Raw genomic sequence first — 23,063 nt, forward strand, 5'->3', positions numbered from 1 at the left:
CTTTGATCATCCACATGCGTGAAGTTCCCTGAAAGGGGAACAATAAATGTTCATTACCTACAGGTAGTGTTGGCTCCAGGTTTTTGGCATTGTGCCTGCACTGAATAAAAGCAAGCAGCTCCAGCTTCTTGCTCTGCTCCCTGGCCACTAGAGTCAGGTGGTCACCTAGCTGCTCTTATACTGCATACCTGTGTCTGAGTACTCATTTCATCCTTCGGCCAGGGTCTGCGGGACAGACCCAGTAGCCATGATTACACCCATGTGCGTCTTGCCCAAAAAGCAGCAACAATTGAAAGAATATATACAACAAACTTGTTGGTATGTATAAAGTTGACATTAGTAGAGAAAAATGGACCTGCCTGCTGAATTTGCCACCAGTGAGATATTAGTTTGCTCTTATTGGAAGCCAATAATTCTATTTTGGAAGAGGGAAGATAAAGTAATAAAGCCATCCCTTATTCGCTCCCCTTGAAAATGTAAGTGAAATATTGTGCGTCTAAATCCTTACAAAGTCAGGGACCTTAAGCAGGAGGAGGAGAAGAAAGAGAAGTCTCACCATCAAAGAACTGATGCCAATGTAAGTCATATCTGAATACTGTTGAATACAGTTTTAGGTTTTAAAAATTTCAAGAGCAGTGGAAAAAAACACACTTTTGAATTAATGTGTATCTCCTGATGTCCTAAAATGTTCATCTCATTGTTTAGTTTAAAAGAACTGAAAGTAACTATTCCAGAGAGAAGAACCATTCTTGGCTTTGGCAAGCATCTGAAACAATAGTATAATTCAGGAGTTCTTAAGAGCAACGCTATTTGGGGATCAATGATTCTTTGATGAGCATGGACCATCCTGTGCATTGCAGGATGTTCAGCAGCATCACTGGCCTGCACCCACTAGATATTACCTCAAGCCATGACAATTAGAAATATGTCCAGACATTCCTCTATGTCTCCTAGAGAGCAAAACCACCCCTTGGTTGAAAACTGTGGCTGCAAATGATGGGTAGCACAAAGTGTAGTGGGGATCTGGTCAATAGTGCCTGAGTACACTAGCGAAGGCTTCCCAAACAATATGATGCTTGAACTGAGTTTTCAAGGTGAGCAAGAATTGTACAGAAGGCCAAAATAAACCCTTTCCCCAATGAGGAAATGTAATTGATGAACTCAAAATTGAGCACATTCAGGGTTAGTACTGGCAATTCCTGGGTCAATGAATTATCCAAATTGTACAGGTACAGTTGCTGTGGCATGCTCTCCTTCCACCATAACATGTTTCAGATAGTTTGTACTGCTAAAAGATGGTATCAAGTAATAAATAACAGTACTGGCCCAATTGTTACCCAGCTATGTGATCTTAGGGAAGCTGTGTAACTCTTGAGAATTTCAGTGCCTGTGTCTATAAAGTGAAGGTGTTCAATTAGTAGATGACCTCAACTGGCCCTTCAGATTAAGAAATTATTTGATAAATCTTTCTGTTTCTTAGAGTAGTCTTTCTGCTCATTAAAATGGATACCCTTTATGTTATATTGATTTGCAGTGGGTACTAATCAAACAGCAATTCTAGTAAGTTAGGTACAGCAAACTGATTAGAAATGCATTCTCAATTCTCATGCCCCTCTGGGGAAAATTAATCAGATTCAAAGGAGAACTCACTCACCCTTCAAACAAATCCAGCATTATTACACTGATGGTGAATTAAGTAGCTCAAGATAGTATCAGTTTCAAAGATTTAAATCTTGTCATGTGTTAGCCTGTCACAGATACACATACATATTAACATACTTCAAAAATTCTGAAATGTTTCCACAAAAAGAGGGAAACATTTAGTTTAATACATAATCTATAATCCAGATACTTTTAATAATAGTCTTTATATTTTAGAGAATTTTTAGGGTAACAGCAAATCTGAGTAGAAACTACAGAGTTTTCATATACCCCCTGCTCTCACTCTCGCACAGCCAGAGTATTTAGCTAGTGCAGTAGTAATTGCAGTTTTGCTCTTACTTTTAACAGCAAGAACCGCAATTACTTTTGCAGCAAACTAATAGTACATTTGTTACAAGTGATAAGTTAACACGGACGTGCTATTATCACCCAAAGCTCACAGTTTCCCTGAGGATTTACTCTTGATATACATTCTAGAGTTTGACACACGTATAATGACATGTATCCACCATTATAGTATCATTCAGAGTAGTTTTACTGCTCTAAAAATCCTCTGTGTGCTACCTATTCATCTCTCTCTCTTGAGTTATCCCTGGCAACTGCTGATCTTTTTATTGTCTCCCTAACTTTGCCTTCTCCAGAGTGTCATGCAGTTGAAATCATACAGTATGTAGCTTTTTTGGATTAGCTTCTTTCATTTAGTAATAAGCATTTAAGATGTCTTAATAACTTTTCCTGGCTGGATAGCTCATTTCTTTTCAGCACCAAGTAATATTCCATTGTCTGAATATACCACAGTTTTTCATTGCTTCATCTACTGAAAGGACATAGTTTTGGCAACTATGAAGAAGGCTGTTATGAGTGTCAGTGTGCAGGTTTTTGCAGGGAGACAGGCACTTTTCAAAACATAGTTTTTTATATATGAATAAGTAAAACAGGGAATGGGTATTACATCTTAATTTTTTTATTCAAAAATAAGCGAACTTCTATTAAGTCAACTTTTAATTGACATGTTTCTGAATCAACTCAGCAGTTATGTTAGAGGGCCAGAAGTAACAGCCATTTTGGGGATTAATGAGTACAGACTGTACTCCAGATACTCATACAAATACAAAAGTGAACAGTAAGTCAAGCCACCCTATGACAAGATCAGGTTGGGGTAAGATATACACAGGAGGATTCCAAGTATGTTTTAGCCACACAGCCTGTAGATGCTTACTAGTTTCTCTGGAGGAATAACAGAATGATTTCAGGCTATTCGTGCTTTTTAGAGTTAATTATATGCAAGTATATAACATAGAGTTATTTAATATAATGTTGATTAGTCTTTTGTTCTGTTAAAGAACCCCTTTGGTGTATCAGTTATCTATTGCTGCATAACAAACCAACCTAAAACTTAGTGGTTTAAAGCGATAACCACTTATTTAGCTTATTATTCTGTGGATAAACAATTTAGGCTGAACGTATCTTGGCGGTTTGGGGTTTTTGTTTGTTTGTTTGTCTAAATTGTCCTCCCTCATCATCTGTAGTCAGTTGCGAGTTGCTTTTATTGATCTTTGCTATACCCTCTTACATGATCATGGCTGGGACAGCTGGGTTGACTCAATTCTGGCCCATATATTCTTTCATCCTCCAGCAAGCTAACCTGTGATTGTTCACATAGTGGCTGGATAGGGTTCCAAAAGAGTAGAAGCATGTAACCGCTCTTGTGGGCTAGGTTCTGAACTTGCACAAAGTTATTTCTGCTGGATTTTGTGGGCTGAAGCAAATCACAAAGTCTGCCCCTAATTCAAGGGAAGGGGAAACAGACTTCATTTCTTGATGGGACAAGTTTCAAAGTCACCTTTCACAGGGAAGAGATAAAGAAAGGAGTGAAGGATTATACTCCCAGTTATCAGGTCTTCAGACTTGAACTGGAATCTATACCATCAGCTTTCTGGTTCTTAAGACTTTAGAACTATGCCACCAGCTTGCTGGATTTGCACCTTGTGGATGGCAGATTATGAGACTTTCCAGACTCCATAATCACATGAGCATATATATATACACACACACACATATATATGTATATGGTTTCTGAATTTACATACACATATATATGGTTTCTGAATTGGCTCTCTAATCTGATTTGATTTAAATATTTTAATGACTTCCTCTTCTCTATCAGTAAAGAGAGCACTGATAGTACATGTTTGATCTGGCAACAGAAATATACAAATATTTGCATTAGAAACTCAATCAATCACTTATAAGAAGCAAGGAGCAATCCCAGCACTTTGGGAGGCTGAGGCGGGTGGATCACAAGGTCAAGCGATCGAGACCATCCTGGTTAACACAGTGAAACCCCATCTCTACTAAAAATATAAAAAATTAGCCAGGCGTGATGGCGGGCACCTATAGTCCCAGCTACTCAGGAGGCTGAGGCAGGAGAATGGCGTGAACCTGGAAGGTGGAGCTTGCAGTAAGCCAAGATTGTGCCACTGCACTCCAGCCTGGGCAACAGAGTGAGACTCCATCTCAAAAAAAAAAAAAAAAAAAAGAAAAAACAAAGAAGTAAGTAGCTTGAGTTACTGGATATAATACCTTCTGACACTTTTGGAAAAGTAACAAACATAGTAAGTTTGGCTGTTCACTCCCAATGTTTCTGGTCAAAGTGGTGAAAAAAAAGAATGAGCTAAGAGGTTCCAATTCCCAGTTTTTATGTGGTAGAAATGACCTAAAGTCTTCCATCTGTGTCCTGAAGGAAATCTGTAACTCCTGTAGCCATAGGGCTGAGATTGACAAAAATCAAACGCAGAATCTCATCTTGCAGCTGGCTGAATTATAACACAAGTTGAACTCCCAGTCTCACAGGTTCTCTACTGTTCAAATGAGGGTATTAGTTGAAAAAACAATGGGATCCTGTAAGTTGGGATGGAGATATGTGGGAAAACCCAGATGAAGTTGCGGACATTGAGGCCCTAAATTCTGACAAGTCTTCTTTACCAGTGGAAGAAGTCTCCCCACGTTCAGCAGAAGAAGCTTCTCCCTGCAGCAGAAGTGGCCTACCCACTCCCAGCAGAAGTGGCTTCCTCATTCTCAGCATCTCCACACTCAGCGGTAGCAGCATCCCTATCCCCAAGTGAATTGATTTGTCCCCCCACAACCCCAAGTGGTATAGGGCTTTCACCCCCATCTGAAAGCCCTATACCACTTTGTCTGAGGGGATTAACCCTGCATTGCCTGAAGAAACTGAAATGGTATCCCCTGAGGCCTCACATGCAAGACAATGCTAGATCTCCTCAGAACCTCCCCCTCTCACATCTCTTTGTTTGCAGATCTATAACAAGACTGAAGACCCCACAGGCCCCTAAAGGTGAGGTTCACAGTGTGACCCACGAAGAGCAGTGCTACATTCCACAAGAAAGATCTGAGTTTTCTAATGTACACAGACAAAACTCCAGGGAACATGTGTAGGGATGGATACTAAGGGTGTGGGATAATGGTGGAAGGAACAGAAAATTGGAAAAGGCCAGCTGTATTGATCTGGACCCCAGCAGTTCATTTGGATGGCTGAAACATGAACCAAAAGGTGGTCAACAATGAACAAGTTGGAAATGCCAAACCTGGCTAGGTTTATTATAGAGGAAAAAATTCAAAGGCTCAAGGAGATTGGAATGTTAGGGTAGGCTCGTTGTTTGTGATCTACCTATCTAAACTGGTAGAATCCAGGAGATATGCCTTTTATCATATGTATGAGAAATAAATTTGTGTGGGAGGCCCCAGCATTCTTGAAGAGCTCCACAATTGCTCTTCTCTGTAGGTTAGACCTTACAGTGGAAACTACACTCATTGATTTGAGAAAACTTAATGCAGTGGGAATAACTGAACTGCAGCGTGGCAGAGGCCAAGTGGCAGCACTCAACTGTCACAGGCAAGGTGGGCAGGGTTTCCCTGATGAACAGACGTGTCAAAGCAGCAATCAGAATACTCTGAGTCTTGTAGACCTGTGGCATTAGCTAGTAAACTGATAAAAATTCAGAGGCTTTCTACTTAGGTGAAATTTCTAGGGGTCCAGTGGTGTGGGGGCATGCTGTGATATCTCTTCTGAGATGAAGGATAAGTTGTTGCATCTGGCCCTCCTACAACCAAAAAATAGGTCTCCTTGGCTTTTCAAGGTAACATATTCCTCATTTGTGTGTGTTACTCCAACTAATTTACTGAGTGACCAAAAAAGCTGCCAGGCCTTTGTCAGACCTCTACAGGTGAATCACAGTGCAGGCCCTTAAAATTTCAGAGCAAGGCCCTGCCATCACTCATAGATAACTACCCTGCTTTTGAGAAACAGTTACCAGGCCTTAGTAGATACCCAACGGTTAACCAGGGGACGATAAGACCACAGGCGTGGTCTGCAAATGGTTCTACCTAATATGCCGGTACCACCTGAAAGGGTACAGACAGCTGCACCACTATAGCCTTTTTTCTGGGACATCCCTGAAGTACAGTGGTAAGGGAAATCTTCCTCCTGGGCAGAACTTTGAGCAGTGCACCTGGCTGTTCACTTTGCTTAGAAGAAGAAATGGCCAGATACGTGATGACATTCAAGGACTATGGCCAGTGATATAGCTGGATGGTCTAGAATTTGAAAGGGACATGATTGGAAAACTGGTGATAAAGAAATGTGAAAAAAAATTTGCTCAATAGTTTCAAATAAAACTCTCTTTAGAAATATTTTACTTTTCATTTGTCTTTAATGCTCCATTTTCTTTAACTTACACTTCATCATAATACATACTAACAAACTTAAATTTTTTGAATAGCAGCTACTAAACCATGTTGATTAAATTAAAAAGTAAAAATAATCATTTACTCCTCCAAACCACATACCTACTTGTATCGATCTGTCATAATCCACCCAGCAGAATTGTGATATTTTGGAGCATGTTTTATTTACAAATTGCAATTAGATACTCTGTCTAAGTGTGATTCAGAATGAAACCTCATTATGGAGATATTTAATACAGACATTTCATTTTATAACACAACAAATTTAAGTCTTATTTATTTTCCCAGTCTAAATTGGACATTATAACTCAGTATTTCAGTCACAAGTAATCTGCCAACTCTGGCTACACAATCATAATATAAGACCAATTTATATTAATTAAAAAATAAAGGTTTAAAAATATTATCAGCATTTTAATACCTTTGAAAAAAGAGGAAACTGATTGGAAGGAATGATTTTGCTAGTGTTAGAAAATCCTGGGAATCTGCCAGTCTAAAAATATTCATTGTGTTTCATCCTCTTTTGGGAGTATTTTTAGGAGGGTAGACATTAAAGCAGAATAATAAAACCCAGTGGAGTTGATTTACTGCAGGAAGATTTGTCATCTAACAAAGAAATACTTTTGAGCATCTACTATGCACTGTTTGGCGGTGATATAAAGAATCTTCCTGACTTAAGGATGTTGCAACATGCTTGAGAAAATGGAGCATGAACATTTTAATGATGTCAGAATATATACAAATAACATAAACCTGAACGATCATTAAACTAGTGCAACATGTGCAACTGCTAAGAGTCAGATAGTGAAACAACAATCAAAATAGTTGGAAGGCTTATAATCAAGAAATGATTTGGAAAAAAAGTGAATTTTGAAAGGGCAAAACACAGATCATTTCTGTGAAAACATGAAAATAAGTGAGGGTTATTAACAAAAAGTAGAAGAGAATGGACACAAAACATATAATTGCTTTATGTAACAGCCTGATGATAAGTTTTCTTTAATGAACCAGAAACAAGGACTCTTGATGCAAGCAAAAATGCACTGAGATTTTCTACAGCACCCTTTATTTATCACAGAGACAGCAAAACTCAGGGGTTAGAAGCTTGCAATCTGGAGTCAGACTGTCTGAGTTCAAACCCGACTTTGCCACTAATTAGCTGTGTGACCTTAAGTAACTTATTTGACTTATTTGTGCCCTGTCTCTCATTTGTAAAACACAGATGATAGTAGCACCTGCCTGTGCTAGATTGTGTTACGTCTGTTTGGTTAAAATGGGAATTACATTTCTCAGAATCCCATCTCTGTATGACTCTGGGTTATCCTGGTCAAAAGAGGGTTTCTAATCACAGTCTGAATGCCACGTATAATACTTCATAGAGGGTTCTTTGGGGATAGTGAAATTCTATTCCAAATGATATTTCTTAACCATTCACATCCATCACTGTAGCACCCTTTTTTTTTTTGTAATAAGCTTTAAAATACGATATGTTGGATGAGGTAGCTAGCATCAGACTATAAAACCCAAAACAAGCTATAAGAACTAATTTCTATTTTGATTGCTCCTGGCCAGGTAAACAGCTGGGAGCTCAATGAAATAATGATGATGAAATACTAGGATTGCTGTTGTCACAGCTGTATCACTGAATACAATAAAACTGAGAAAATAGACGATTTTACATTTCCCAAGTCCTTTTTACTATCTTTGTTCTTCTAATCTTGACAAGAACACAATGAAGTGCACTGGGACAATTATGGAATTAATGTATCTGTGTCACAGATGGGGAAATGTAACTCAGATCATTTAGTAGGCTTAGTGTCTAAGTGGTAGTTACTTTCACTTAAACTTCACAACATTTCAGTATTTTCAAGTGGCCTTTTGGGCACCAAAATCATTATGGAAAGTACAAATAAATAAAGACAGTAGTGAAAAAGTAAAAGATTTAGTATTCCAATTTGGTTAAGATGACTTTGTTGGGGAGTGGGATTAAACAGAAATTTTATGGAAAATGAGAAGAAAGTCCCCAGATGTGCATGTAAAAGGATTATTTTTAGAGAACAATAAGACTCAGTGAGTGAAGCAGTGATTTATCAGCAGAAAGAAGAATAGCAAATAGCTATGTTTACACTCTCAGATGTCTGTATTATTTCAAGCGTAGGCCCTGATGAATGAAAACTAAGTGATTCACCAGAGGTGGGGTGGGTGGCACCTGAGCATTTGCTGCTACTCAAACCCCACTGAACACATTCCCAAGAAGGGAAGAGGAAAACTTAAAGACAGTAGAGTTAAAGAAGGCATCTGGACCAACTAAATCTGCAAAGAGCCATTTAATTTCCCTGAATATTCCTGTGTGTTTGAACCTTACACACCCCAGAAGGAAAAGAGGCTAATTAGTTTTATACCTATTCAGTATTCAAAAATAGAAAGGGTTGTGATTACTGACCCACTCATTTCCCATTCCTTGTCCAAGGCAGAATATGCTCCTGTGGCGACTGACTCATTCTTTCTCCTCGAGTGCACGGGGCTTGCAGCAGCAGCTCTCAATCCTGCTGCAAGCGGGAATCATCTGGAAAAAAATGCTTTTAAACACTCTGATGCCCAGGCTGCACTCTGTACCAACTAAATCTAAATCTCTAAAGAGTAGGACTACTGCATCAGTGTTTTTCAAAGTTCCCCAGGTGACTCTGATGTACAGCTAAGTTTAAGAATAAAGGAAGACCACGGAAATGCAATTATTGACAGTCTAGACCACAGCTCAGCCAGTGAAGAGAATTGGTGATATGAACTTTATTTGGAAACGGGATCTTTCTTTACAGAGGGAACCAAGTTAAAATGAGTTCATTAGGTGAGCCCTAATCAAATATGACTGGTGTCCTTATGAAAGCAGAATTTGGACACAGACACACACAGAGAGAAGGTCATGTGAAGGTGAAGGCAGAGATCCGGGTGATTAATCTACAAGACACAGAATGCCAGAGATTGCCAGCAAACCGCTGCAAGCTAGGAAAAGAAGCTTAAAAGAGATTCTCCCTCAGCCTTCAGAAGGATCCAACCTTACTGACATCCTGATTTTGGCTTCTGGTCTCCAGAACTGTGAGACAATACATTTTTGTTGTTTAAGCCACTCTGTTGTACTTTGCTGTGGCAGCTCTAAAAAACTAATGCAAGGCACAACTCGATACCTAACTTATAAGGCCAAGTTTAACATATTAAAACATTCTCCTACTTGGGTCATGTTGACTTTTAAAAGTAACTGTTGATTTATGGGAAAAAAAAAGTTGAGGTAAAACCTTATTAGCTAGCTTTTTTTTTTTTTTTTAAAGGGCAGAAAAAAGAAATCTGTAGATTTAAATCCCCAAACAGAAACTAATAAATACTTTATTTATTTCGTCAAAATTCCCGAGTATAATCATCTTATGCTGAACTCTTAAAAAATGCCATGGAGACTATAAGTAATAAAGATTTAGGAAAAAATCTCTTCAGAGAAGTATGACTAGAATGCCACCACTAACTGAACTTTTTAAAAAGTTAATTGTAATTTTTAAATCAGTAGATACAAAAGTTTATTCAGTAGAAAAGTAAGGCTCCTTCCTACCCATGTACCCTATAGTTGTTATTTAAGATTCAAAGGTGTGACCTTCCTCTCCTCATCCTTATCCCACCTTCCTAGGGTTTACTTACTACCCTTAAGCCCTAAGAGATTAGCTAGGTTTTAAAATTTATGTACACATCATTAGTTTATTTTTTCAATAAGAAATACATGCACAAGTACCAAAATTTAAATGGTGCAACAAAGTGCAAGATATCCAAGTAAATCTCCTTGCCACTCTTCTTCCCAGAAAGCCTCAAGGCAATCAGTATCACCAAGTTTTTGGACAAACTTTCCAGGATACTCAGTGCAAAATGAATAATTTATACATACATATTTTAATATAAATAGTAGCGTATTATACATATTGATCTGCAAATTGCTGGGGGGGGTTTCTTTGCACTTAATAATATATCTTGGAATTGTTCCGAGTCATTATACATACAGAGCATTCATTTGTTTTTAAATAAAATTTTATTTTTAAATAATTTTGGATTTAAAGAACAGCTTCAAAGACAGTATAGAGAGTTTCTGTGTACCCTTCGTCTAGTTTCTCCTAACGTTAACACTTTACATAACCATGGTATATTTGTAAAAACTAAGACGTTAATCTTGGCATATTACTATTATTGGTGCAAAAGTAATAGCGGTTTTTACCATTAAAAGTAATGGCAAAAAGCACAATTACTTTGCACCAACCTAATAAAAACTACAGACATTATTCACCAGTTTTTCCACTGTCTCCTTACTGTCTGAGGGTCCAGTCCAGGGAACCGTACTGCATTTAGTCGTCATGTCCCCTTAGTCTCCTCTGGTCTGTGACAGTTTCTCAATCTTTCTTTATTTTTTTAACACCTTGACAGTTTTAAGAACATTTGTCAAGTATTTTGTAGAATGTCCCTCAGTCTCTGTTTCATAGTGTTTTTTCTCATAATTAGACTAGGACTGTGTGTTTGGGGAACACTATCACAGACATGAGACACCCTCCTCCCCACATCCTATCGGGAGTACATGAGATGAATGTCCTGTATCACCAGCAATGTTACCTTTGATCACTTGGCTCAGGCGGTATGTGTCAGGTTTCTCTACTGTACAGTTACTCTTTCTCCCTTTCCAAACACTACCCTTTGGAAGTGAGACACCAAATACCACCCACTCTCCAGCACAGTGGAATTAAGCTGCCCCTCCTGGAGGGAGTTATGTCTACATATAGTATTTGGAATTGTTCAAAGTGGAAGATTTGTCTGTTCTCCCTCTATTTATTTACATGTGTATGTATTTATTTATATAAGTAGGAACTCATGGACATTCGTTTTATGCTTTGGGTTGTAAACTAGTATTATTCTATTTATTTTGTTGCTCAAATTGTTCCAGTCTTGGCCATTGGGAACTCAGTTAGGTTGGCTCCTGGGCCCCTGTGACATGCCCCATTCTTTTCTTTTTTTGAGCACTTCCTCATTTTTTGACACTAGAAGACACTCCAGGTCTGTCTTGTATCTTCCCTGCCCAGCCCTAGAATCAGCTATTTTCCCAAAGAATGCTGAGTCCTTTCATCGGAGAGTGGTATTTAGAAAGTACAATCTGGGCATTGGGTCTGCTCTTTACCACAAGTGTATCATTGCTTCTTGGCCCTCTTGGTAGACAGACCTGGGAAATAGATGGATCTATACTAACCGATGTATACACACGTATCTATACTTTTATGTATCCATAGCTGATATGGTTTGGCTGTGTCCCCACCAAATCTCAACTTGAATTGTAGCTCCCAGAATTCTCACATGTTGTGGGAGGGACCCAGAGGGAGGTGATTGAATTATGGGGACCAGTCTTTCCCATGCTAGTCTCGTGATAGTGAATAAGTCTCATGAGATCTAATGGGTTTATCAGGGGTTTCTGCTTTTGCTACTTTCTCATTTTCTCTTGCTGCCGTCACGTAAGAAGTGCCTTTCACCTCCCATCGTGATTCTAAGGCCTCCCCAGCCATGTGGAACTGTAAGTCCAATTAAACCTCTTTTTCTTCCAGTCTTGGGTATGTCTTTATCAGCAGCATGAAAACGGACTAATACAATATCTTTATCTTGTGCGTATTGATGGCTCCAACTCCAATTCAACACCACAGGATTCATTCTAGACTGCCCCCTTGGATTATTTTAGCTTTTATCTGATAGTGATAAATCTGGCTCCCATGATCTAAAACATACATATATATTAATACATATAACATGGTTTCAGAATTGCCAAAGGGTATCCCTATGCACAGTTCCTTTTGGTTTTAGCTTTTCAGTTTCCAGGGAAAACAATGTTTTCTAAAGTTATTCAGGTCAATTACTTTTCCCCCCACTACTTTTAGGGAGGTTATAACATACACTTGTAAAACATCAGATTTCTTTCTCAGTCTGCATTCCATTCTGAGATCCTTAGGTTGATCCTTTTGAAAATTTATTTGCATATCTAAAGTTCACACTCATGATGCACAGTTCTGTGGACTTCGAGAAATGCATCGAGTCATATTTCTGCCACCCAAGTAGCATGTGAAACAGTTCCATTACACCTAGAGTTCATTTGTGCAGCCTCTTTTGGTCAACTATTGTCCTGTCCCACAAAGCCTGGCAACCACCAAACTGTGCTCCATCCCCATACCTTTTCCAAAATGTCAAATAAGTGAAGTCAAAATGTAGCTTCCTGGGTCTAGCTTCTTTCAGTTGACAAAATATATTTAAGAGTCATCCCTGATATTGTTACAATCAGTAGGTCCCACTCTTTATTGCTGAGTAGTATCCCATTATTTGGCTGTATCATATCCGTTTATCCACTTACCAGCTGGAGGACATTCAGGTGGTTTCCAGTTTTTAATGAGTATGAATACAAATGATATTCAGGATTCATAATGATATTTATAGTTTTTAATGATAATGATTATCAACATCATAGCCCAGGTGTTGGTGTGGATATTGGTTTTAAGTTTTCTTAGGTAATTATCTAAGAGTGAGGTTGCTGGGTTATATGGCAAGCATGTGGTTAATTTTGTAAGAAATTTTTTTTTTTTTTTACCATTCTAACAGATGTGTAGCATATCTATTAAATATACCCTTTAAAAAAGTCCTCTAATACTACAGATTTCATCTTTCAAAAAGGGCAACATGTTGTCATGATTTTTGGGTGGCTGTGTGTCAATAACTGAAAATATGTTTCCTGCCCCCAACTCTTAGAATAAAATGCTGCAGCTCAAAATGCCCTGTCATCGATTATTTAATCACTAAGTGGATAGTACATCTGTACAACAGTTACTGTCTGCCTTTTCAGGTAGAGATTCCATTTTAAAAATAACTTTCTACTATTTCCCTAAACTTGATGTCCCATTATTATCTTAAAATGTATCTTAAACAGAAATAGCTAACATTATCTTTAAAATGTAGGAGTATCACCTTTTCCTTGGCTAACTGTTTTAATTGTGTTTCTGATAGTATAAATATATAGGAATATCAAATCCTAATGGTAAGTATGTATTATGCAAGTTATATCAAGTACTTAGTAAAATTGGATACCAAAATCATATATATGAAGATCATTATAGAATTATTTATAATATGAACATAAAATTTACTAGAAAAGTTACATTTTCAAAATTCCTACACTCTTAACTATAAAACACTCCTTACATATCTAAAATATAGCAACCTTTCAATCCACCCTATGTTATATATTTCATTACTCACAAACACTATCAAGAAGAAGGAAGGGGAAATAAAGAAGAATTCATCTGATCATTTTGATAGCATTTAAGTGGTTGGAGATTTTTAACGTTTTAGACATAAAATGTTTTTTTCTATCGACTGTTTCTTATAGCAATGGAAAGACTTTTACATAGACTGTTAAAAATAGATTACACGTGATTTCTACTTTTATTCATTATGTAAATTAGCAGTTTGAATAAAAAATTCAAAGCACTGATATAAATTGGTGGCTCGATTATGATTCGTAACTGTGTTTTGGGATTATCTGAGCCCAGGCACACTGTAGTAAACTAATGAATAACTAGCTCGCGTGTGGTTTATGACATGCAAAGATAGTGTTATAAATTTACCATTAGGAAATTCGTGTTGACTTACTTCTCTAGTAATAAGGATAAGCTAATATTCGCCCATACTGTTTCTACTAATTTCTCTTTGTCATGCATTTGTGAGATTAATTAGAGTTAAAGGTACAGACTGTAGCAATGAAAAGATTACAGGTAATCAGCTTGCTATGTAAGAGGAGGGAAACAGAAACCATATGGAGCTGTGACTCAGAAAGGAAAACAATCTCAAGTTAAGTGGAGAAGTGGGAGAAGGATGGAAACAGTCACAGGTTCTCCAGATCCCCTGTTTGGGGAGCAATATGATTCTAAAGGAGCTGGGGAAATTGTTTTGAAGCTGTGTATGGCAAGAAAATCTAAAAAACAACAAAAAAAAGAGCCAGCAAGCTGTTTTTATTTAGATTCAATGTCATTGAGTTGGCACATCTATTGGGTGATAACCCCTATCCTGTGAAGAAATATCATAGCTATATTTACCCTTCCTAGGAAATTACTTTCCTATTTGCCCCCTGTCTTTTAGATATTATCATCTATGATATACCTAGCTCGTTTAGGGTGAAAACTAGGTTACAGGAAAATTATAGAAAATCTCATTCTGAAGTTTCTTGGATAAAGAATATGAAATTCCCACCCATTACCAATTTTTCATGCTGATAAATCAATAATATCACCACTGCATATCATAAGCAACAGGTTTTCCGTATTTGGCACTACCTTACTATATTTTGTTGTCAGTATAACACTCCCTCATGTCTCTACCTCTGTGACCTTGCGTATGCTCTAACTCACCAGGAAAGAAAGTCTCTTGTCTCTTCACCAACCTAACCTAACTAATTTTATCTTCTCCAACTGCCTACTTGACATCTTTACTTAGATGTGTTAAAGGCAACTCAAATCCAACATTTCCTAAACTGAGCTCATGAATCCTTCCCTCTCAAACCCAGTCTTCTTCCATTGCCCTCCATTAGAGTAAATAGGACCATCCTTTGGTCCTTCACACAAAGCAAACACATATGTACCAGAAACTTTCTGTGCAATGGGAAAAATCAGTCAGTCACCACCAGGGTTGAACATCCATTGGGTTATTTGTAAGTCCTAAGGTCTCACTTGCCAGCAGAGGGTACCAAGAGCCAACTGCCATTGACCACAGATGCACCTAGGTTAGTGCTCATCACCTGGTACTTTCAAATGTCCTGCAGCTCTGATGTTGCTTTTGTGTCATGCTTTGAGCAAGGAATTATTTGCTGAGGATGAGAGGCCTTTAGGACAGAACATAACAATCCCAGCTGGTGTCTCCCTAACTTTCTGGGGCAGTGTCAAGGTATGGTGTGAAGGCGCCACTGCCCTCAGTGCTTTGATTGGTACTTCTGGATTACAGATCTGCAGATGTCTCTTTTTCTTTAAAATTTTCCATAGTTTAGATGTTTCTCTTCTGTAAATAATGGCTTTAGTCATCAGAAATAAATAAATAGTGTATGGAAAAGCACTAACAACAACAACAAAAAGAGATTTTAAATCTGTATGCTAAGACTAAAAAAAAGTCTGAGTTTGCAGAGCTCAAAAGAATGTACAAATAAATTTATCCTAAATAGGACATCAAACTATGGGTTAAAAAAATTTGTTGGTATATAAAAAATCTAAAGGGACACAGACTTGAAATCTCATTTTAAATGGAGCATGTGTCTTTATTTGTTACATTTTAGCATTCATTACTAAAAAATATTTTAAAGAAAGAACACATTTTTCCCTCATGACTAAAGTCAAGGAGTGTATGTCGTGATCATGGAACACAATAAAGATGATTTATTATTTTTGTACTACCACATGCATAATACCATCTACGTAAATTCTTAGCAACTCATGCCCCAAATTTCACATTGGATATTATAATACCCTGGCTCAATTAGATCTAGAACAAAATGTTAAAGTATTTTTTGTAAATATAATTTATGTATCTTTCTAAAACTTTTAATTGTGAAAAAATGACAAATACAAGCATAGAAAGATAACCTAATGAATCCTATGATTCAATAATTATCAAGTCATCACACGTTTAATAATTATCAACTCACGGCCAATCTTGTTTTATCTATACTTCCATTCACTTTCTCCAATTTCAATTATTTTGAAGACTTCATATCATTTAAGTTTCTATGTTTTTTAAAGGCAAACCCCACAAGAGATAAATGACAAACGTAAGCAAATGTTGCCTTTAATTTACTAACATTGAATTTCTCTTCTTGTGCAAAAACTAGAGTCCTACAGGCACAGGGTTGGTAGTTTACTAATGAGAGTATTTGGTGGGGGGGCTTCCGAAGAGCAAATTACAATTTCTAGTGAATCATTCACTTAAGACCAAACTATATTGGAGAGTCTTATGTGTGAGTATACTTGGGTAATCTACACATATTGACTTATAGAAGAATTTAGGTTTTCTGGAATAGAAATTATAAATTATTTTACTATTATTACCATTACCAAATTAACATTTGTTTTTCAGTAATTAAAATTTTCTACTGAATTGTTTATTCTGCTCATACTCTTATGATTTTTAAAATTCTGCAGAATAGTAACGTAACGATACTGTATGTGCAATACTTATGAACACCTGCAACTAAAGCCAAGTTGCCTGAATTTGAAGTGTTGTTCTGATACTATCTGTGTGACATTGGAAAAATTGCTCAACCTCTCTGTATCTCAGTTTCCTTGTGTATAAAATAGGAGATAATAACAGCTTGCATCTCTTAAAGGTGTTATGAGGAACTAACTGAATTAATATACGGAAAGTGTTTAGAACAGTGCTTGGCACACAAAAAGCATTATATAAGTGTAAGCTATTATTCCATACACTCCCTTTCTCCCCCTCTCCAGGAGACAAACTCTAGAAAGGCTGGTGTTTTTTTTCATTAAAGTGTCCACAGTAGTGTCCCTAGTACTGGCACAAAGCAGGCATTCAAATAATATTTGTGGAATAAATAAATCTATAAAATCTCAGTTATCTTATTATAGATTTTAAAACATGAATGTGTATTACTTATTATAACATTAAAAAATAAAAATATTAAATAATCCTACTGAAGTAAAAATTATAATTAAGTAAAAATCATGAAATAGCTACTTTTATCCACAATGGATAATTTTTTTTGAGACAGAGGCCTCCCCTGTCACCCAGGCTGGAGTGCAGTGGCATGATCTCAACTCACTGCAACCTCCACCTCCCAGGTTCAAGCAATTCTCCTGCCTCACCCTCCCGAATAGCTGGGACTACAGGCACCTGCCACCACGCCCAGCTAATTTTTGTTAATTTAGTAGGGACAGGGTTTCAACACGTGGGCCAGGTTGGTCTTGAACTCCTGACTTCAAGTGATCCATCCACCTCAGCCTCCCAAAGTGCAGGAATTACAGGCATGAGCCACCACACTCAGCCCATGATGTATAAATTTAAAATTCAAGAGCAAATGAAACTAATCTATATATATCCCCAAAGATTTGTCTTTCCAGTTAATATCTGAAGGTATATATCATCAAATATGAAATATCAGTTTTACTGAGGTTGAATTTATACTTCTCTTTAGGAGGTGAACTCAATTCTTTAGGTCAGATCTGTATTTTAAGAAATAACTGGGAAATTGGGTATGATCAAGTTCTCACAAGTCTTCCAAGCATATGGATTATTCCATGAATTACTGAAAAAGGATTTTAAAGTGTTAATTATAAACTAATTTAGGCTCTATAGAGACAGGCATCATAGGCATGGTAGGGATATAGTATTCTTGTTTATTAATTAATAACTTATTGTCTTATGAGAAAATACAGTCAAATACAGACATGTTTCATTTAGCCAGCACTGACAGTACATAGGTGTTTCACAGAATTTAACTTACCAAAGAGCCTAAAGTTATCTTTCCTTATAGTGTTAAAACATTTTCATGGGCAGTTTTTCAAAATGTATTCAATTCTTCCTTGCCTTTTTGCATGTAGCAGGCATTGCTTGATTAAACTTTATGTTGGATAACTTAACCTTTTCATAATGATTCAGGGTCATCATTACAAAAATTAATTATTACTATGTGTTATAATACAGTAATGTTCTCAGGAGTTTTTGAGGTTTAGAAACATATTTATCTTACTAAAGTCTCTGGAGTGCTATGATTCTTCTTATTAGAAGGATGAGGGTAAAGAAGGGGTCTAAACTGAATACTTAGTTCCCATGGCTCTGATTTTAGAGGTCATTATGTAATTCTTAGACACCTGAGTTTTGAGGCTGTCCCTGGAAGAAACTATAAAGTGGGAGAGAACAGAAGGATCTCATTGAGTACAGAGGACATCTACCGAAGCCCAAATAATTTTATACTATCAGCTTTCCAGCCTAGCTTACTGACCTAAGCCATCAAAGCAGGAACATATGAGCTTCAAGGTGCAAGACAGTAAAATGGTAGAATTTCTTAGGTCCTGTGCTATTGAAGCTCAACTTAAAGAACTGAAAGGCTGGGCACAGTGGCTCATGCCTGTAATCCCAGCACTTTGGGAGACCGAGGTAGGAGGATCACGAGGTCAGGAGTTTGAGAACAGCCTGGCCAACATAATGAAACCCCGTCTCTACTAAAAATACAAAAAATTAGCCAGGTGTGGTGGTAGGCACCTGTAATCTCAGCTACTCGGGAGGCTGAGGCAGGAGAATTTCTTGAACCAGGGAGGCAGAGGTTGCAGTGAGCAGAGATCTCGCCATTGCACTCCAGTCCAGGTGACAGTGCCAGACACTATCAAAAAAACAAAAACAAAAAAAAACTAAAAAACTAAAAAACAAAAACTGAAAGTCCTGTGAGACCTCGGGGTCAACAAATAGCATAAGAGCAGTATTAGGCCAAAGGCAAGGGCTGCAGGTCTTTGAATGCTGGACCCAAATGCACAGGTATCGGATGGGGACATCACTGTTCTAGCACTTGCCATAGGGTTAGCCACGAATTTTATTTACAACTGGGCCTTCAGATAATTTTTCCAAGACTGGGGAAATAAGGATTCTATTTCCCTTCATCCTCTTAAAGTGAAACGCCTAGCTTTTACTACTTGATGCACTCACTGTATTTGTCACTATCACCTTTTCCTTCCCCTTGCAATTTCTTGCTTCTAATTTGTTACGGCCTGGAAAGCCACAATCTTTCTAATATTGGGTCTACAATAAAAGTAATATTTCCCCAAGGGATTTACCCATGGAAAGCATATGGGCTTTATGCAGTAGACATTGCTATATCTATTTTAGGCTATAAGAGAATTTTAAACTTGGTTCCTGGTCCTTAATGTGTCCTAGGATGGCTAAAAGTGCAAAATAAATTACCCTGAGAAAAATAAGTAGTTACTGTAAACAGATTTAGAGCCCCTTAAGTCACCAGCTTTGTACTGATCTGATGCATACTACTCAAGAGTTGGAGCATAATGAACACCTTCTGGGCACTCTTATTACTTGCAGAATTGAATGCAATTGTATGCCTGGTCTATAGCATGTGTCCTCCAATGATCTACTTGAAATTAAATACTATGAGAGATGCAACCCTAGACTTAAAATACTTTTTGTATTTTTAAAATTTTCCATGTGGGAAAAGAAAAAGTAATCTTGAGCTCTGCTGTCACCCTTGCAGTTTTCCATTAAAAGGTAAGCATTCCAATGTCACTTTTATAAAGATTTATAAGCAAAATAAAAACAGAAGCAACAACTGGATAAAGACCCTCAGAGAAACACCCAAAAAATCTCAAAAGAATGACCTCCTTTTTTCAGACCCATGAGAACGTAGCATGAGGCTTCTCCTAGTACAGCTTGGAAAACATAATTGTGTCTAGATGGAGAGAGAGAGAGTTTCTACAGTAGACCCAGCAGCTTTTGGATATTTGATGCTAGTAATTTCAATTGTGAAATAAATAATTTTTCCACTAACAAACAACTAAAAAGAATGGTCTGTGCAAACCTGCATTCCCTGATATTTACAATCTTTTTCTAACATTGTATTTGGAATTATACTTCAAGGATAATTAATCTTCAAATTTTATAGTTTAATATGTCTGTATTCTTATTTATATGTATGAGGCAAGGCACTAATGCTCACTCTCATCTTCTTAAAGCTCTTTTTTTTGTACTCAGCTTCCATAACAATTTCTTAAGTTAGGCCAGTATATCTTTACTAACTCTTGTCCTTTCTGTTTCCAGTTTTTTATTTCAGGTGTTTATTTCCCATTGCTGGCTTACTGAAGCAGCTTCATCACTATTTCTCCTTTTGTTTCGTTACCACCTCCAATCATCTAACTTACCGGTTTCATATTAATCTTCTTTAAAAAGCCTTTTTTAAAAGTCTGCTAAAAAATCATCAGCCTATCCACATGATGGAAGACTATCTCCTTAGCTCTTTCTTAGCTCCTGTCCCCAAGCTTATTTTCCCCTGTTTCTCCGCATTTCCCTTTACGCCAGAGAAACCTGCAGACTCCCTGTTTCAAAAACGTCCTGCCCTTCTCAATAACTGTTCCCTTCCAGGGAGGCTCCCCACACCACCATATCCACCTTCAAGGTCCAGTGCCATTCCCATTTTCCCCTTGACTTGGGGGTTGGAGGAGGGCAGGAGAAGAAAAACAAAGACAAGAGTGATCAGAGAACTCCCCATTCCATTATTGCTTTTCCAGAATTGATTGGATTCACATAACAGGGTGGATTCACATAACAGGCAATGTTCATTTGGGCTCTCCTTAATTATTTAGGTTTAGTTATTCTTCAAGACAGTACAAGAGGCACATTTTCTCCCAGAAATGCAATGCTTTTTGTCATATGGCTAACTCGGGAGGGAGGAGATAATTTCCATAGAAAAATTTGCTTAAGCAAATGTATGAAGAATCTCCCCTCTACCCTATTCAGAGTCTTCTGTCTTAAAAATCAGAAAAATTTTAAACTAAAATGAGCCTTCTAGTTCAATTTTCCAGCACTGGAGGGACCCCAAAAGTCAGACAACCTCCTGAACCAATATCCCTTTATAGGCTTGAGCCCTCTGCATCCACTATGGATCTTGTCTGCAGAGAATGTAATCCAGCCAGCTTAAGTAGCAAGGACTTTATTACAGGATAGTAAACAGTTACAGAAGCTTCCAGCCATACCCTAAGAGTGTTCTAGAGGAAATCTTGCTACTGCTGCCCACTGCTCAACAGCTGTAATGCCAAAGACCAGACCAGCGCACACAAAAGCACCCGTCACCTGTCTTTGCTGCCGTGCCTGTACCTCATTTTCACACATTCCAAGGCTTAGATGTCTGAATATGCTTGGCAGAGCCTAGAGCACAGGTAGAAGTCTAGTGGTATGGGACTCTTGAAAACGTGGTTTTTGAGTTTCCAGCCTTGAGAGTGCAGGAAGACATTTTAGAATGGGAGCAGGTTGGGTGTCAAGTGAGCCAATGTGCAGTGACTGCCCCACGGACTCCCCACATAATGAACAATTTTGCTTCTTTCATGCATAACAAATTGGACAACAAAAGGCCAGCTAGAAACCTGATTATATGTGTACACATAACCTGGAACCTGGAACAAGAATGTTCAGTTTCAAGTCACAGTTTAGACACTACCTGTGTGACCTTGGATGGTTACTCATTCTGTGCATTTATTATGTCTATAAAGAGAGAATATTTGTCATTGTCAACTCCCCAGTTTGGTGTGGTGTAAAGTACTTGGAACACTGCCTGTCACATACTAAGTGTTCAACACATGTTAGTTACAATTACATAATATAGCATTATATAAGTTATATTATAGGAAATGGTGACTTTTAAAAAACTTATGTAAGCTCAACTAAGATCTGGGTGCATCTTTTCAAGAAGGCAGTTTATATGAATTGTAACAAATGAAACATATTATATTTGTAAAATATCAATAAGAATTTTCTCTCTAGACTCCTCTCCAGCTTTCGTTTGCAAGGTTGCTTTTGAAGAATGGAAAGGAATTGTCATTCATCTGCCTCAAATTAGGTAATTGTGACAGACAACTTCTGTTCCAGGGAAAGTAATAAAAGCTTTCAGGCATCATTCTTCTTTGAAGGAGTTGCATAGTCCTTCCCTAGGATGTTCACTTTGAGTTCTGAATGAAACCCTCTATTTCTGTCTCTTAATAAGAAGAAAAAAAACAAGAGTCTAGACTGGAACTAGTATGAGAAATAACAAAATGCTCTTTAATATGATTTCAAGTTAAGAATTTTAAGACAGGCCAGGCACAGTGGCTCATGCCTGTAATCCCAGCACTTTGGGAGGCTGAGGTGGGCTAATCACTTGAGTCCAGGAGTTCAAGAATAGCCTGGCCAACCTGGTGAAACCCATCTCTACTAACAATATGAAAATCAGCTGGACTTGGTGGCACATGCCTGTAATCCCAGCTATTCAGGAGGCTGAGGCAGGAGAATAGCTTGAACCTTGGAAGCAGAGATTACAGTGAGCACTCCAGCCTGGGCAACGGAGTAAGTGAGATTCCATCTTACAAAAAAAGAGAGAAAAGAAAAGAAAAAAAGAATTTTAAGACAATAAGACAACAACAAAAGCTTTTGACAATCCTTAGTACCTAGATAACTGGAAATTTCCATCTATATAGAAAAAAAAAAAAAAGAGTAGACCAAAGATAAGAGCTTCCCCTGATTTCAAAATATACCAAAGACAGCTCCTCCTGCCATTTTTTCCGTATCTGCCAAATTTAGCCCAATGGCTAGTTCTGTATCCTTATACTCTATGAAGCTATGAAGTCGCTTTCTCTCCTTACACAGTGCTGAAGGCCTACGACAACACTGTCAAAGACTGGCAACTGCTTATGTTTGATGTAACACAGCACTGTCATTAAGAACATGGGCTTGAGCTCTCCTTCCTCGTCATGTGATCTCAGGAAGTGCAGTGACTTCCCTGTGTGCATGTCATTATCTGGGAAATGAGTGATCATAAGCATGCCTATTTCACTGGATTGTCAGAA

General features: G+C 37.7%; 1 protein-coding gene and 1 long non-coding RNA gene across 3 annotated transcripts in view; both read right to left on the reverse strand.

Moving 5' to 3' along the window:
- Positions 1 to 23,063, reverse strand: part of LOC105475999 (oxidation resistance 1) — a 469,579-nt gene that overhangs the window by 341,242 nt on the left and 105,274 nt on the right. The gene's annotated exons all lie outside the window — the stretch shown is intronic.
- Positions 1 to 23,063, reverse strand: part of LOC112425626 (uncharacterized) — a 62,408-nt gene that overhangs the window by 20,895 nt on the left and 18,450 nt on the right. Inside the window, exon 1 of the long non-coding RNA XR_003016740.2 lies at positions 1 to 23,063. This exon is cut by the window's right edge and continues 18,450 nt beyond it. This is a non-coding gene — a long non-coding RNA (uncharacterized lncRNA).

The sequence above is a fragment of the Macaca nemestrina genome, chromosome 8, assembly GCF_043159975.1.
Source record: "Macaca nemestrina isolate mMacNem1 chromosome 8, mMacNem.hap1, whole genome shotgun sequence".
Lineage (NCBI taxonomy): Eukaryota > Metazoa > Chordata > Mammalia > Primates > Cercopithecidae > Macaca > Macaca nemestrina.